This window comes from Eptesicus fuscus, chromosome 7 (genome assembly GCF_027574615.1).
Source record: "Eptesicus fuscus isolate TK198812 chromosome 7, DD_ASM_mEF_20220401, whole genome shotgun sequence".
In the NCBI taxonomy this organism is placed as follows: Eukaryota; Metazoa; Chordata; class Mammalia; order Chiroptera; family Vespertilionidae; genus Eptesicus; species Eptesicus fuscus.
The window spans coordinates 11,136,550-11,146,652 of record NC_072479.1 but is presented as its reverse complement, the minus strand read 5'-3'; the positions used below and the strand labels follow the sequence as shown (position 1 = coordinate 11,146,652).

Below are 10,103 nucleotides of genomic sequence, written 5' to 3'. Positions count from 1 at the left end.
CCTGAAACTTTCCTTTTAGCCACAATTATCTCAGCTCAGCATTGGGTCAAGGTCACAAAGAGACCTACCAGTACTTACAAATGATTCAGAGCAAATCCATTCAACGATGAAGTTAAAAACAAACAAACAAAAAAACAAACAAAGATTAGCACCACTTGTAGGCAAAACTTGAATAAATGGTTGTGATCTCCTTATACTAAAGTCAGAACATTATGGAATTTCCTTCTCTTTAAGGAAAGATAACCTCATTAGTGATGCTTAAAAATTACCCATAAAAATTCTGTAAAAAACAAAAAGTTTAATGAAAAGACTAGTTTCTTTCTGTTTTTTTTTGGAGGCCTTCATCACCATAAATCATGCACATTTAGGTAGTCTTCCTTATGCTTTGAATGGAGTGTTCACATATGTCATTTCCTTAGGTTTTTATGACCATGCTCATAGACAGGCTTCACTGACAAAAGGAAGGCTCAGGTAGGTTCTTCCATCATTCTGCCAGTATATATGACTGTCATGTGTCACATGCTAGATGTCATTCTGTATGGTGGGAGTAGAGCAGTTAACCGGAAAGTTCGTGCTGACTCCTCGGTCCCTGTACTCTGCAGTAGGACTGTGGTAGGTTCCCCGCAAGAACTCGCTGGCTCAGGTTCCAGTGCTCCTCCTCTTGGTACAGAACCGAAAAAGTCCATCCACCTGGCGCTGGCAGAGCCAAACACTAAACACCAAGAGTTGCAATGAGAATGATTTACTATTGCAATGATGAATGGAGCCACCCAGGAGAACAGGAAGCTAATGCTCAAAAGCCCAAACTCCCTGATGGCATGTAGGTTTCAGATTGTACAGGGCAAAATCAGAAGACACCATGGGTTAGGGGCGAGGGGTTTTACTGGAAGTCAATTGGTTGGAGGTGAGGTAAAGGTAACGAGTCACTTCTTTAGGTCTTCAGGACAGCTCTAATGTCTGTTCTGGTGTCCCTCTGTCCACTCTCATGGAAAAGTAGCCAGGGGATCCTTTCACCTTGGGGCTCAGGAACCGAAGCGTAACTTAGATCAAGATGTTATCTTTACTAATTCATGAAAATGGAAACAAACGAAAAGTTGGGGTAGAAATACTTATACCAGACAAAATAGACTTTATAACAATGGCTAAAACAAGAGACAACAAAGGACCCAGCAATTCCATTTCTGGTTATTCCAAAGAAACCCCAAACACTAAATTGAAAAGACATATGCATCCACATGTTCATTGCAGCATTATTTATAATATAACCAAGATATGGAAGCAACCTAAGTGTCCATCATTAGATGAGTGGATAAAGAAATGGTACATATATACAAATGAAATATGGCTTAGCCATAAAAAAAAAAAAAAAAGAATGAAATCTTGCTATCTGCAACAACATGGATGGACCTTGAGGGTATTGTGCTGAGTGAAATAAGTCAGACAGAGAAAGACAAATGTCATATGATTTCACTTATATGTGGAATCTAAAAAACAATATAAATGAACAAGCAGAACAGAAACAGGCTCATAGATACAGAGAACATTTGACAATTGCCAGATGGGAGGGTGATTGGGGAATGGGTGAAAAAGATGAAGGGATTAAGAAGTACAAACTGAGCACTGTTTATGCCTGGTTTTCTCTAAAGCTGGGATGGCAGCCGAGCACCCGCTCTCTGAAGAGTGGAGTGTTACTACTAATCACGTGGCATCTTATGAACTGCACATCAGTGACGCTTATTTAGTTATGGCCTATAATCCCATTGAAGACTCAGTACAACCTCTTTTTTGCCGCATTCTTTGAAGATCAAGCTGAGGTGAAAAGGGAAAATGGAAAGCAATTCCTAAGATATCTAAGAGGATGTGAGAGTAAAATCTGCCTTCCAATGTTTAAGAGGCCTGAGATAAATAACTGGCAAACCAGCATACAAGCTCTAGAGTCTGCCCTGGAATTGGAGAACCAGTTAACCAAGCTCCTGCTAGACCTGAAGACCACAGCTTCTGCCAAAAAAAAAAAAAAAGAATATGATGTCTTATGCTTCATGGAAAGTACCTGGGTGAACAGAGGAGTAAAACAAACCACCTGCAGTGCCTGGTAGGATACTGTAAGGAATTAGAAAATCAGGCCCAAGAGCAGGAAGACCTATTTAAAAAGTCTGCTGATGTGTTAGGTAAACAGACTTAACATCTGGAGGCAGCAAAGCAAGACTTCCCATTGTAGTAGGTCCCAAACCATCCACTTAAGAATCTTGATCTACTCTATTTCACAGAAGACGGCTTTCCTTCATTGGTGTGTGTACAAATAAACTTATTTTTGCATTATTAAAAAAAAGAAGAAGAAGAAGTAGAAATTAGTAGTTGTAAAACAGTCATTGGGATGTAAAGTACAGCATAGGGAATATAATCAATAATATTGTAATAACTATGTATGGTGTCAGATGGGTACTAGATCTATTGGGGTGCTCACTTCGTAAGTTATATAAATGTCTAATCACTGGGTTGTACACTTGAAACTAATGTAATATTACATGTCAACTGTAATTGAAAAATAAAAATTATTTTTTTAAAATGTTATCTTTAGCCTGCCAGAGGTCTGAACCAGGTGGCTATCAGTCAGGTCCCGGCTGCCGTTTGTCTGCTGCCTCAGCGATTGCTGATTCCTGGGGGAAGCTAGGTTTCTGAAGGGACAAGGGAGAGAGAAAGAAAGAGACAGAGAAAATTTCCAGGGCGAGGACTTCAAACTAAATGTCAGCAAAGTCATAAGGACCCTTGGTTTCACTCTGTCACTCCGTCTTTCTTGAGGAAATCAGACAACAAATCCTATGATTTGCCTTCGACTTGCACAGTGCTTTTCCTTCCACACAAATGTAAAAAGAAAAATGCTTTTTTCTTTCCCACAAACCCCCAAGATGAACATTACAGGTTAGAATTCGCATTTTGCGAAATTTAGAAGTCTTTTTCCTGTGGCGAGAAAATAGGGAAGTTGGGAATTGAATGCTTTTTTTCTTAGAGATTACTCTTTTAATCAATTAAATTTTGACTGCATTTGACTAGATTATGGTATTTATGCGCCTTTAGAGCACTTTAAGTCCTGTTTTCCTATGGCTTCTGTCCCAAACCGCTTCCGAACCATCGGTGCTGGCAAATGTGCACCTAGAGGTCTAAGTCTGTGCAGAGGCCACTGCAGAGACAGGAACGCCCGACAGAGAAAGACAGAGGCCTCTGGTGTGTGGTCAGGCGTTGCTGTAATGTCCAAAAGCAAAAATGTTTCAAGTGACAACATTCCATAGTGGCTGTTGAACAAGTATCCGGGAGCCCAGATGTCCACCAAGCTGGAGGACAGTGACTTACAGTTTTGCGACTAAGCTGGGCAGAGGCCAGAAAAGATTGTTAGACACGTGCTGATTCGGTTCCATTTTAGCCACTTTTTCATTTGTGCCTAATTAGTACAAACTTCCCCAAAGGAGCTAAGGTTCACTGAGGCTTTTCTTTCATGGCAGAGGGAGTATGTAGCGAGAAGCTGGTGAAGGGAAGCCTCACAGTGAATTGTTCCAACTATATCTCTGTTCAGTGTGTCAAATACATTCTTGAGGCAGGTGCTTGAATTCACAGGCTCTTTAGAGAGAATTTAGCAGCCCCAGGAATATATTGGTTAAGAAGAAGAAAGGAGGGGTGGGGGGAGCACACAGCATCAGCTGCTACAAGGGAAAAAGCTAATCGTAGAAACTTCTCTGCCAGAGAGGTGCAGCTGTCAAAGCAATAAGGTAAATGAGTCTCAGACTAAAATGGATTTTGTAGGAGAACTGTGTTCTCTGATAAATAGGGGAGATTGAACTCCAGCACCATCCCGCTATTCCTTGGTAATGCCCCATTTGGGCACTGACTGGGTGGTCTTAAGCCCACTGCCACCCTGGCTTCAACCGGCCACACCAATCAAGGCCCTGCAGCTGAGACCCTGGCTGACCTGCCTCAGGAGCCTTTTACAAACGCTGATTCACTCATTTGTGTGGGATGCTTTTTTTGCTACTTTATTTATGGGATTACATAAATGAGCCATTAAAAATGTAAATCTTCAGAACAGTGGAATAATACAGATTTAAACAATAACCTCAGGCGGTACAGTACAGAAACAGGCTATCGCCCCATCGTGACTATGGCAACAATAGGGGGTTAAGGGAAAGACAGAGCGGAGAGAACTAAAGCATCCTGCACTGTGGCAGTCATTGGCACCAGAGAAAGATTAGGGTGTTTTTTTAAGGAGTATTAGAACAATAATGAAGATGAGCCATTATAATCAACAAAGGAGCTGTGGCATCCCTCACACAGTGCAGGCCTGGGGACAATCAGGCCACCACAGATTGGAGAAGTTAATCCCATCTCATGGCAAAGTATTTAACCCTTTTGTGGCTTTTTTCAGAAGTAAAACAACAAAACAAACAAAAAACAAAAGAAAAGAAAGGGGGAAGAGTTGGGGACAGAATCACTGTCATTTCCTTATCTTGTGATAATTTTAGGGTTAATTTTTTTTTTTTTTACTCTATTTCTACATATGAATTCTCTGGGGTCTTCTCACCTGGGTAGTCAGGCCAGAACAAATGCTGCTGTCTTTTTCTACTGAGCAGGGCATTCCTGAAGGGAGCAGGGGCCATGTGTCATGAGCTGTCACCTGGTGACTTGGGAGCAAGGCAGGGGAGGCAGGGGTGATGAGCCTGGCTTGGGAGACACCAGAGGAGGAGCTTCACCTCAGGGTCCTCTCTCTGTGCCCATGAAACTGGGAGAGGAAGAGCACAGAGTGCCAGGCGCAGACTGGCAGAAAAGACCCAGCAGGGTGAGGAGTGGGACCACGCGTGGCTGTAGAAATATCCTTAAACAGTGAGCTACGGGCACTAGGCTCACAGCAGCTCTCTTCACAGTTGCCAAAGTGGAAGCAGCTGAATGTCCTTCGATGGATGATGCATGGATGAACGAAATGTGGTCTATCCGTACAACAGAATATTATTCAGCCTCATTAGTCCCCACAGGCTGTGGAGTCCAGGTAAGATGGGTTCAGGTATAGCTGCCTTGGATTGAGATCAAACAGCTTCCGGGGCTGAGTTGGGGACCAAATCTCCGAGGCAGCCTTCTTCTGGGGGCTGCTTACCTTGTTGCCTCTCTGGCTTTTTCCCCTGGCCCCCAAATTTACCCTCTTCTTCCCTCACCACATTCCTGGAAACCTCCAGCTACTATCCCAAAGAAGTGGCTTCACGCTTTATAAGGTATAATCATTTGCTTCCCAAAGCCAATCCAAGTCAGAGAGAAAAGGTCCAATTCATGGCTCTTTGAGGAGGTTGTGAGGAGGGAAGGCACAGACAGAATGACCCTTCACATCCCAACTCACCGAGGGCTTCCGATCACAGATTTGTAGAACTCCAAACCCAATAGGAAGAGTTTATGACAACTTTCCAGATAAGAGATTGTCAACCTTTGCCACATGTTGGAATAATCTAGAGAACATTAACAATATTCAGTCTAAGTGCAGCCTCCAGAGATTCTGATTTGACTGGGCCTAGGGTACAACCTGGGTATCCGGAGTTAAAGCTCCCCCAAATTATTTTAATGGTGCGTCTTGGGCTGAGAACCCTGGTCTAGAGGTACTGCAGATGAGTAAGCATTGTGAGCATTTATAGAGTGCTTTTATCTTAGATGTCATAACCACGGGCCTGTCAGAGTTTAGGACAGTTGGGAATAGGGTTGCAGAGGCTATACAAAGTATGCAGAGTGGGGGAAACCATGTGTCTTTCTGTTTCAACTAGGAAATGAGGGTGGATGTTGCCTTATAGCAGGCACAGTAGGTTGCCCAAGAAAGACCTGAGTGGAGACCTGTTATGTTCAGAGACAATCTCAATGGGGATGAGAGGTGGCCACATGGCTGCTGGAAGGATCTCAGAGAATCTGAAACAGCAGTGTTGCTGGATGCATTCACTCTCTCAATCAGCAAATATTTGTTGAATGACTACTGTCTTATTGGCACTTTACTCAGCCTGGAGTTACAGCAGAAAACAAAATCTTCCCTCACGGAGCTTACATTCTAGCAAGGGACACAAATAAATCAAGCAATGCTCCTCATTATTATTTAAATTACAGTTTCTGTAAGTGCTATGCAGGGGGTTGTGGGAGCACGTCACAGGGTTGTGTCTATACCTCTCTCAGTCCTTCCTTCTCCAGCCCTTCATCCCATAACCTGGACTCATCCTGAGCACAGAGTGGGATTCCTTACATGACGCTGAATTCATGGGTCAAATTCTTGTTGTTAGCTGATGTGAATTTACAAATTGACAATTAGGCTAACATAGGTGGATTTTCTGATCACTTCTCTAATTCTCAAATTGGGAAAACTTTTGGGGATATGATATTAAAAGTGAAGAAATAATATCTTCTGCCAGAGTCCTGCAGAGTAGCAGTGATCTAGATACGCTAATCAAGTAAATTTAAATTAACAAAAGCAATTGCAAAATGACACACTAACAAATTGGGAATAATACTGTTTATCCTAAATACTTGATTAGCGCTGGGGTGGGGAGCTGAGAGGACAGGACATAGAGGAGTACAGACAGAGAGAGAGGCATTCACCGGAGAAGGAAGGTTGGAGTGGCTCCCTAGGCTCCTGTTTGTGCTTCTTCATCTCAGGCCTGGCCCTGGGCCTCCCCGCCCCCCCGCCCCCCCACACACACACACACACTCACCCTTACGCACTCCCACCCCCTGCTCTGTCTCTCTGCTCTCCCCAAGGCTCCTGCAACCCACAAAAATGCAGTCCTACCCAAGGCTCCTCCACAAGGCCCCATCCAGAAGTTGTCCCTACACATACAGAGGAGGCACATGGCACACAGACCACAGGGCTTCCAGGGAACATGACATACTGGTACTTTCAAATTGCACATAACAAAAAATTGGCCATAGTTAAGAGTGACCATAGTTAATCCTCAAACTTTTAAATGAGTGCAGGAAATCCATCTTTGTTTCAGAATGCATATTTTTACCTTGTTAGACTTAAAATGGTAGATTGGGAGTCTTTTGGGGGGCAGAGATTGTGATTAATTCTTTTATTCTATTAATCTGGTTATTTGCTTAAATTAATAGGAATGCAATAAATCGTTGCTGTGTAGTTAAATAAATTATTTACTTAGAAAATTTGGAGGAGGAGATTGAAAGACTACTTCAACTATCCTGACTTCTTTATCTGTAGAAAGCCTATCCTCTCTTACCTCCATGCTTTTATACATTTGGGTTCATCTTCCTAGAATTCTTTATCATGCCTGTCTTATCTTCCTCCCCAAATTACAAACCACACTCATCCTCTGGTTTTAGATGAGTGATGTCCTCCCTTCTTTACAGCCAGGCACGTCCCTTACACCTTGAACACACTCCACTCACCGTGACACACTGCTGTGAAGTGTCATTGTGTCTAGCTGTCTCCCCAACTCAGTGTCTGTTCAGTGAGTCTTAGAGCTGCTTTCTTTTGCCCTTAGTGCCTAACACTGTGCTTAATATATATTCACAGAGAAAGACTTAATCTGTAAAGTTTCAGCATAAACAAACGAGTGGATGAAGAAGTATCTATTCAGTAGTGTGTACATAGTTAAGAATTAATTTAAGAATCCCATTGGTTCTTAAGTAAATAAGTTATTGAAGAGTTTACTTTTTACAAGTGTTGCCAATCCTATGTTGTTTCAAGTATTTTGAATAAATGAATGAATAGAATTACTAGGATAATAAAAATCATTAGCACATTATGGTACTCCCTGTGTGCCAAACTCATCACTGAGCACTTTAGATACAGAATGTTTTTTACTCCAGAATTTACATCTGACTATAGTCTGGGTATATTGTGTGTGTGTGTGCATCACACACACACACACACACACACCCAGGCACACCACACATCTATTGATGAATGGAATCTTGTTTGTTTATTGTTGCTTAAATATATTGGTATTCCTCATCAACTTTTTACAAAAATCAAAACCATAATGTTAGTTTAGGTTTTCCAGCCCAAATTCATATAATTTTTGCTGATCTAATGCTTTTTCTGTAAAATAGATAACTTCAAAAGAGTTGTAAAACAAATGCTGTGGGTCTCAAAGAAAGATGGTTTCCTTGGATATGAGTCCTATTAATACTGCTTTTCATTCTTCTTTTCTTTTTAAAAATTTATCTTTATTGTTGAAAGTATTACAGATGTCCCCTTTTTAAAATTTAAATTATTTTTTATTTTTCAATTACAGTTGACATATAATATTTTATTAATTTCATATGTACACTCCAATGACTAGGCATTATATAACTTACTAAGTTATCATCCCAGTAAATCTCATACCCATTTGACATCATACATAATTATTAGAATACTAGAGGCTCGATGCATGAAATTCATGCAAGGGTAGGCCTTCGTTGCCCCGGCTGCCTCACAGCCCCACTCCCCACCCACACCTGCCTTGGCCTGCTGCTGCCCACGGCTGCCACCACACATCCCCGGTTCCCCAGTTCCATGGAGCCCCCCATCAATTGCCCCACAGGGGGTGGCCTGGGCCTCCCTCTTAGGGGTGATTGTGGAGCCCCTACCCATCGATCAACCCCCCTGGCTGGTGGCCTGAGCCTCCCTCTTTGGGGCAATCACAGAGCCCCCCAATTGATCACCCTGCTGGCCGGTGGCCTGGGCCTCCCTCTGTGGGGCAATCATGGGGTGATGGCGGGCACCCACCTTGGCTGGCCTGGCATCAGTGCGTGTCCTAGCATAGTTGTCCAGAAGGTCGTCCAGACAGTCATTCTGCTGTTTGGTCATTGGGTCGATTTGAATATTATGCTTTTATTATTATAGATTATTGACTATATTCCTTATGTTGTACTTTACATCCCCATGACTATTCTGTAACAACCAATTTGTACTTCTTAATCCCTTCACCTCTTTCACCTATCCCCCTAATCCCTCTCATCTAGCAACCATTAAAATGTTCTCAGTATCTATGAGTCTGTTTCCATTCTGCTTGTTCCTTATTTTGTTTTTTTTAGATTCAATTGTTGATAGATATGTATTTATTGCCTTTTTATTGGTCATATTTTTGATCATTTTTTTCCTCTTCCTAAAGAAGATCCTTTAATATTCCATATAATACTGGTTTGGTGGTGATGAACTCCTTTAGCTTTCCCTTGTCTAGAAAGCTCTTTATATGTCTTTTGTTTCTAAATGATAGCTTTACTGGGTAGAGTAATCTGTTTGTAGGTTTTGCTTTTCATCACTTTGAATATTTCTTGTCACTCCCTGCTGGCCTGCAAAGTTTCTGTTTAGAAATCAGCTGGCAGTCTTATGGGAGCTTCCTTGTAGGTAACTAACTGCTTTTCTCTTGCTGCTCTTAAGATTCTCTTTAACCTTTGGCATTTTTATTATGACGTGTCTTGGTGTGGTCCTCTTTGAGTTCATCTTGCTTGGAACTCTCTGTGCTTCCTGGATTTGTATGTCTATTTCCTTCACCAGGTTGAGGATGTTTTTTGTCATTATTTTTTCAAATAGATTTTTAAAAAATATATTTTTATTCATTTCAGAGAGGAAGGGAGAGGGAGAGAGAGATAAACATCAACAACAAGAGAGAATCATTGATTGGCTGCCTCCTGCCTGCCTCCACTGGGGATTGAGCCCAAAACCCAGGTGTGTGCCCTGACCAGGAATTGAACCATGACCTTCTGTTTCATAGGTCAACACTCAACCACTGAGCCACACTAGCTGGGCTCAAATAGGTTTCCAATGTCTTGCTATCTCTCTTCTCCTGGTATCTCCATGATGTGAATGTTGTTACGCTTGAAGTTATCCTAGAGCAGTGATGGGCAACCTTTTGAGCTTGGTGTGTCAAATTTCACCAAAAAACTGAGCATAACTCGGGTAGTGTGTCACTTTGAGGAAAAAACATTATTTCGCGATATTGATAGTTTAAATAACATAAATGTATAATTGTTATATATAATTGTATTTAATAAACCAAAATCTAAATATTTAACTTACCTGCTTAGTGACTTCTTTGTTCATCCGTCAGTTGGTTTCTTTTGTTGGTCTTGATATTATTTAGCTTGTGTGG

At 41.8% G+C, this 10,103-nt stretch overlaps 1 pseudogene; it reads left to right on the top strand.

Moving 5' to 3' along the window:
• Nucleotides 1–1,651: 1,651 nt before the first annotated feature.
• Nucleotides 1,652–2,182, top strand: LOC129149909 (ferritin heavy chain B-like; annotated as a pseudogene).
• Nucleotides 2,183–10,103: the final 7,921 nt, after the last annotated feature.